We start from the raw sequence: 6,894 nt of genomic DNA, 5'->3' as shown, positions 1-6,894 counted from the left end.
CTTGGATCTAATTTAAACTCCTTTGTATGATAATAGGCAGTCGAACCAAACACACATAAGGAATCATAGTCATTAACAGGTTTTCCAGACCATACCTTAAGGGGTGATTTCCCTTCAATTGTAGTGGATGGTAAATGATTAATGAGATGACATGCATATGTAATAGCATCAGCCCAAAATGGTTTGCCCAACCCAGCATTGGACAACATACATCTAACCTTCTCCAGCAAGGTTCGATTCATGCGTTCAGCCACCTCATTCTGTTGTGGTGTTCCTTTAACTAAGAAATGATGTACAATACCTTCAGCCTGACAAACTTCACAAAACGAATCACTAGTATACTCACCACCATTATCAGTTCTTAGTCGTTTGATCTTTCTGTCAGTCTGAGTTTCAACCATCTTTTTTCATTTCAAGAAAACATCTAATACGTCATTCTTTTTCTTTAAAGTGTACACCCATGTCCTTCTAGAAAAGTCATCAACAACTGTCACAAAGTAGTGTCTACCTCCCAAAGAAGCCGTTTTAGTAGGTCTCCACACATCAAAGTGAACATAATCCAAAATACCTTCAGTATTATGAATTGCAGTACCAAATCTTACTTTTGTTTGTTTTCCCAAGACACAATGCTCACAAAAATCTAACTTGCAGGTCTTTGCTCCTTTCAATAAGCCTTGTTTCACCAAACTAAATAAGGTTTTTTCCCTTGCATGTCCCAAACGTATATGCCAAAGTTTGGTTGTTTCATCATCTACATCTTTTCCAGATACTACAGCTGCTGATCCAAAAATTGTACCATCATTATAATAATACAAGTTATTTTTTCTTGTACCTTTCATTACTACAAGAGCACCAAAGATAACTTTCAAGACTCCATCTTGTATTAACACCTTGAAGCCTTTGGATTCCAAAACTCCTAAAGAAATGAGATTTTTCTTTAACTGTGGTACATGTTGAACGTCTGTCAAAACTCTAGTTGATCCATCATGATTCTTTAAACGGTTTGAACCTATCCCCTTAGTTTTGCACGAACTATCATTACCCATAAAAACAACTCTACCATTTAGTTTTTCGTAATTAAAGAACCATTCCTTGTCTGGACACATATGATAAGTGCAACCTGAATCTAGAAGCCATTCATCATATTGAGATGTCATTGGTAGACTTACTAGAGCAAAATTTGACTCATCTTCTTCAATTTCAGCTACACATGCATCTAAAGCAACTTTGGTCTTCCCTTTATCTTTCCTTTGTAACTTTGGACAATCTTTCTTTCAATGTCCCTTCTCTCGGCAGAAAGCATATTCATCTTTACTAGGTCTTTTATAAGATCTACCCCTTCTTTCTTGCTTTTAACTTTGACTTCGTCCTCTTGCAGTAAGGGGTTCAATAGTTGTCTGTTTATTCTCTTGTTGATCTTTTTTTCAAATTTCATTATTACTCAAAGCAGCACATACCTCATCGTAAGTCACTTTCTCTTTTCCATGAAGTAATTTAATACTTAGATGATCTAATTCTTCAGGTAGAGATCCTAGTAGAAGCATTACTTTATCTTTATCTTTGAAAGTTTCATCTAGGTTCAGTAAATTAGCTATCAACTGGTTAAAAGTATCAATATGATCACTTATACTTGTACCAGGTTTCAATTGAAGACGGAACAGTCTTTTCTTCAAATAAAGTCTATTCTCATTGCTCTTCTTCATATACTTGTTCTCTAATGTCTTCCAGATTTTACTTGCAGACGTCTCTTTCCAGAATGGATATTTCTGCTCTCTACAAAGACATGTACAAATTGTACCACAAGCTTGACAGTTGATCCTCACCCAATCTTTGTCATCCATCTTCTCTGGTTTTTCCTCGTCCAGAGCTATATCAAGATTTTCTTGACACAGGGCATCCATCACCTCACATTGCCATAAGCCAAAATTGTTGCGGCCATCAAATTTTTCCACATCAATTTTTGCAGTTGTCATAATTGTCTTTGTTGATGTCGATGCCATTTTCTGCTGACTACGATTTACTTGGTAGATAGTTTTTCAAATAACCAAGTTTCACAATTTTATATTCAATAGCTAAAACACAATTACTATAACCTAGGATAGTAGTAAGTGCCAACAAATGATAATATATGCACCAGGAAAGTACCCAGGAAAGATTGGTGGGGACAAAGCCTTCTTAAAAACCAATCTCCTTAGATAACATTTTCCTAGACATGCACATAACCATATAAATAGCTACTCACTGTCCTAAACCTAGGCTCTGATACCACTTGTTGTGCAGCGGAAATACAAAACACAACTTCTATGCTATTGAATATAATAAATAATTAAAGCAAAAAATAAAATGCAGAAAAATAAAAGAAAGAGAACACAAGAATTTACGAGGTTCGGTAAATGTACCTATGTCCTCGGCGCCGCTGACTACTTTCACTATCTTCAAAGAATAGTTACAAAGGAAAAACAAACTATTAGAGATCCCTAAATAATAGGATTCTCTCAATACAATTGTATTTGACTACAACTGTCTTAGGGATGATTTTGAATTAAAATCAAGGCCTTTATTTATAGCCTTTGGTAAAATACAAAGAGATTAAATTAATAGATGTGGGACATAAAGAGCCACTTATTTCAACACTAGTGAGTTTCATTATCAAATCAATTGAATTTCATGGAACTTTAAGTTGATAATGAATCATTAGTAGACACAATACTGGTCGTGTTGGGCTTGGTTGAGCTAACTTTGGTGCAGTTCATTGTACTTGTAGGTTGGGTCAAGGACCGTATAATAATGAGTCTTGTGGGTTGGGTTAACTTGTATAAACACTAAGACTCATGACACAAGCTGCTCTTTTGGAGGTTGTGTCATATCAGGCTCTTAACAAGTTGTTTAGGTCTTTTATTAATAAATTAATTTTTTTTAAAAATTAATTATTAAATTTTATTAATTTTATTTAATTTTAAATTATTTTAACTCATTCTTATATGACATCAATCCAACAAAGAACACATGTAAACTTTTTAATTCGAGGTGACAAATTTAGTAAAAGAATTTATTCATAACCTTATGTATGAAATTTCCTATTTTCCTTCCATAGCAAACAAGGGAAGATCTTTTCACCTTCCTAGTTGAGATATTTCAGTTTCTATGATATTTCCTTTTATTTTGCACTTCCTTCAACAGCTCCATATCAATATTACATAGCAGTATACTTTAAAATATCATCTGATTTCAATTATTGTAATATTTATTTGAAGAGATACTCACCGTTGCTTGGAAAATGTGTTTATCTAAATAATCTACCTACTTTATTCTAAGGTCAATAATGTCCTAAATATTTATATAAAGGCAAAGAAATGAAAGTGAGAAGAGAAGTAGAATAAGCAAGTGAATGGTGTGCATTAAAGGAGGAATATCTGTACATTGCAATGAGGTGGGTCGCATTATATAGGAATTCTCCATGCCTCTCCACAAATTTGAATGCTCACATTAAACAAAGTTAGGTGCACATCCCTTCTTTGATGGGAAAATTGATCACATATTATAACACTTTCGCTTTCTCCTTCACTTTAACTCTCATAATTTATACATAATTATATTAACAAAAAAATCCAAAAAAATAAAAACCAAAGCAGAAAAATATAATTACTTAATGCTCAATAAGATGATATTCTTAATTATTGCATGATTGATAATAACTAATCCTTAATTGTAGTGATTAATCTTATCATAATGGTTGAATCTCAATTGTAGAGATTAATATCTTAGTCATAGTTATTGATCCTCAATTATAGTGATTAACTTTAATTATAATGATTGCATAGATTTTTCTCTTTTTATAGTTTTGTTCGTGTTGTATTAATAAACAATCTTTTACAACTCACAAAAATGGCATATACGATCTTCATTTCATAGTATGTTTGATTGAGAAACAAAATTCAAATCTTTTGTAACTGTAATAAACAACAATTTATAAAAAAAATAAATATTCACTATTGATTTATTAATAGTAAATTTATTTTTTTGTCGGTCTAAAAATTACATAATGTTTTAACAAAAAATATTTTTTTAAGTTAGACAATCTCTTTAAAATTAAATTGATTTTTTTAATTAAAAAACTTTATTTAAGTCAAATTCTTCCTTTAAAACTGAACTAATTAGTCTAAACAAATGAAAGTACAGTAACTGACTCTATGACAAAATAATTTGATTTTAATGGATTTCAACTCGACTATAAAATATAAATAAATGAGATCAATTATGGCGATAGAACTCCAAACACATAACCTACTTTATCTCTTGAATGTTCAATTTTCTTCTCTCACATCAATTATAAAGGAATGGGATCAATTGGGATGATGAAACTCTATTAATGAAACGGTCCAAGCACATATTCTCCCTTTATCTCTATTGGTAGGTTTCTACTTTCTTTATCTTCATTATTCTTCTCCCTTATCTTTCCTTTCAAACACCACTGAAAATATTTTACTCACATGGTGGTGAGTTTTATTGTCAAATCAATTGAATTTTATAGAACTTTGAGTTAATTGAAATTAAAAGTAACTATCTCGAGAGGGCAATAGAGGAGATTTCGAATAAAAGAATATAGATTAAAATTTTTTGGTATTGGTAACTTCTGTCCCAAAAAATATCCCAGCTCAAATAAAGCTTTCTTATTATAAAAAAAAGGTTATAATTCATGAGTTAATTCTGCTGGTTGGAAAATGCATGTATTTAAATTTGTCTAAATAATTTACCTACTTTATTTTGAGGTCAATAAGTCAAATATATTCTGTCTATCCATGGTTATAGAGTCATTTCAAGTTGGCCAGAAGGTTTATTCTCACCCAAGGTTTGATGAAATTTTAAATCAATAATTGTCAAATATTAAATATCAAACTCCCATCTATAGGTATTAAAATTAACAAAATGAGTTAATTTTAAGAACAAATCTATGGTTTAATTAATAATATTAAAATAAATAAAAATTTGTATTCACCTTCTTACAAAAAATTAACAATTTTTTTAAAACTTATTCCCCTTCGGTTTTCTAAAAATTCTCTCAACTCTAGATGGACATTGGTTTCAACTGCCCGACTTGTTCGCCAGTTTCTGTTGCCCGTTGACGCTGCAACTGTTCCATCCGGTTATTGCCCATCTTTCTCTCCGGTTTTGCATAAATTTTCTGGAGGCTTGGTGGACGCCCCATGTGGTTTGGAAGCTGGGGTTATGGTAGGCATGATGGCTGCCATGTTTGGCTTGGAAGTGGTGGCTGAGACAGGCATTGAGGCTGCCACGGCAAGCTTCACAAGCAAATCACCAACCACTTGGCTCAAAATGAAACCGTGGAACTAGGGGCGGATTCGAAGCGAGCTTGTTCAGGCTCAAAACGAGCTTTGCTCGAACAAGCCCGAGCCCGAGCTTACCTTGAATGAGCCCAAGCCTGAACACGAGTATAAATTTTAAGCAAAACACGAATACGAGCCCGAATCCGAACACCGATTAAGCGAGCCGAGCACTCCAATAAAAAAACATTTAACTCAGAACAAACGACACCGTTTGTTCTTTGAAATACGAGCCTAAAGCAAACCTAAGCCCGAACATACGAACCCGAGCTAAGTGTGAGCCAAGCCCGAACACTAAAATTATGAAACGAGCTGAACATGAACATGTGTTCAGCGAGCTTGGGCTCACTGAAAACGAGCTAAAAATGAGTTGGGCTCTGTTCAGGCTTGACTCAGCTCGTATCCAGCCCTACGTGGAACTATGTGACTGTGGGAAAATATAAAAAATACGGTGTTTAACATTATATGGGTAAATAATTGATGATGTTAATTTTAACCATTTACGGATAAAAAATTGAGTTTTCAATATTTAGTAGATACTAATTTGAGATTTCAAGTTTCAGCTACTTTATTCTGGTGCTTGGAAAATGCGTTTGTTTAAATAATCTACCTACTTTATTCTTTATTCTGAGGTCAGTAAGTCAATAATATTCTACCTTCCTCATTTTCTTTAATAAATATTCTCAAATCAATTGGATTTCATTAGGCATGGCAACGGGGAGGGGTGGGGAGGGGATCTCAATCCTCGTCCCGGTCCCCTAAGGGATATCAATCTCCATCCCCGCTATAGGAACAAAAATGATTCCCCGTCCCTGCGGGGAAAAATCCCCTCCCCGTACCTACAAAAAAAATATCTTCTTTGAGCAATGTTATGTGTATCCATTTTTTGTACACAATTCATGCACACAGTGATATGTCATAATGTAATTAGGTGATTTTAAAACATGTGTCATCATATGATAAAGAAACATCCAATCACATGATAACACCTCATCTGTGTACACAAATTGTGTATCAAAAATGGGTGCATATAGTTTTATTATTTTAAATATCATAAATATAATATATTAATTACTTTAATAGATACAACAAAAACCTAAATAAATTTGAAAAACATAAATAATTTAAAACTATAAAAATATATTAGTATTTTAAATAAATATATTAATATAAAGGGACAGGGAGGGGATGGGTCGGAGCGAGAAAAGGACACATATATCCCCATCCCCGGTCCGTCCCCTATTGCAGGGTTTTTTTTTCATCTCCGTCCCTTTCCCTGTTAGAATCGGGGGCCATAAAGTCGGGTCCAAATTGTCATCCCTAGATTCCATGGAATTCTTTCTCTTTTTCACTTTCTTTATTTCAACTTTTTTCCCCCAAATTTTGGGTTCTCATTTTCTTTGAGAAAAACTGGGTTTCAATATTTCTTATTTCTTCATAAAAAAAAAAGTCTCACTTTCGGTTATTTCTCATGCATTAGAAAAAAAATCATTTCTCTTAAACTATTTATTTTAAATTTCAAATTAAACCAAACTATTCTTGAACTTAATCT

This window comes from Mangifera indica, chromosome 2 (genome assembly GCF_011075055.1).
Source record: "Mangifera indica cultivar Alphonso chromosome 2, CATAS_Mindica_2.1, whole genome shotgun sequence".
Classification (NCBI taxonomy): domain Eukaryota; kingdom Viridiplantae; phylum Streptophyta; class Magnoliopsida; order Sapindales; family Anacardiaceae; genus Mangifera; species Mangifera indica.
The sequence above is the reverse complement of the archived record's forward strand: the minus strand, read 5'-3'. Positions refer to the sequence as shown.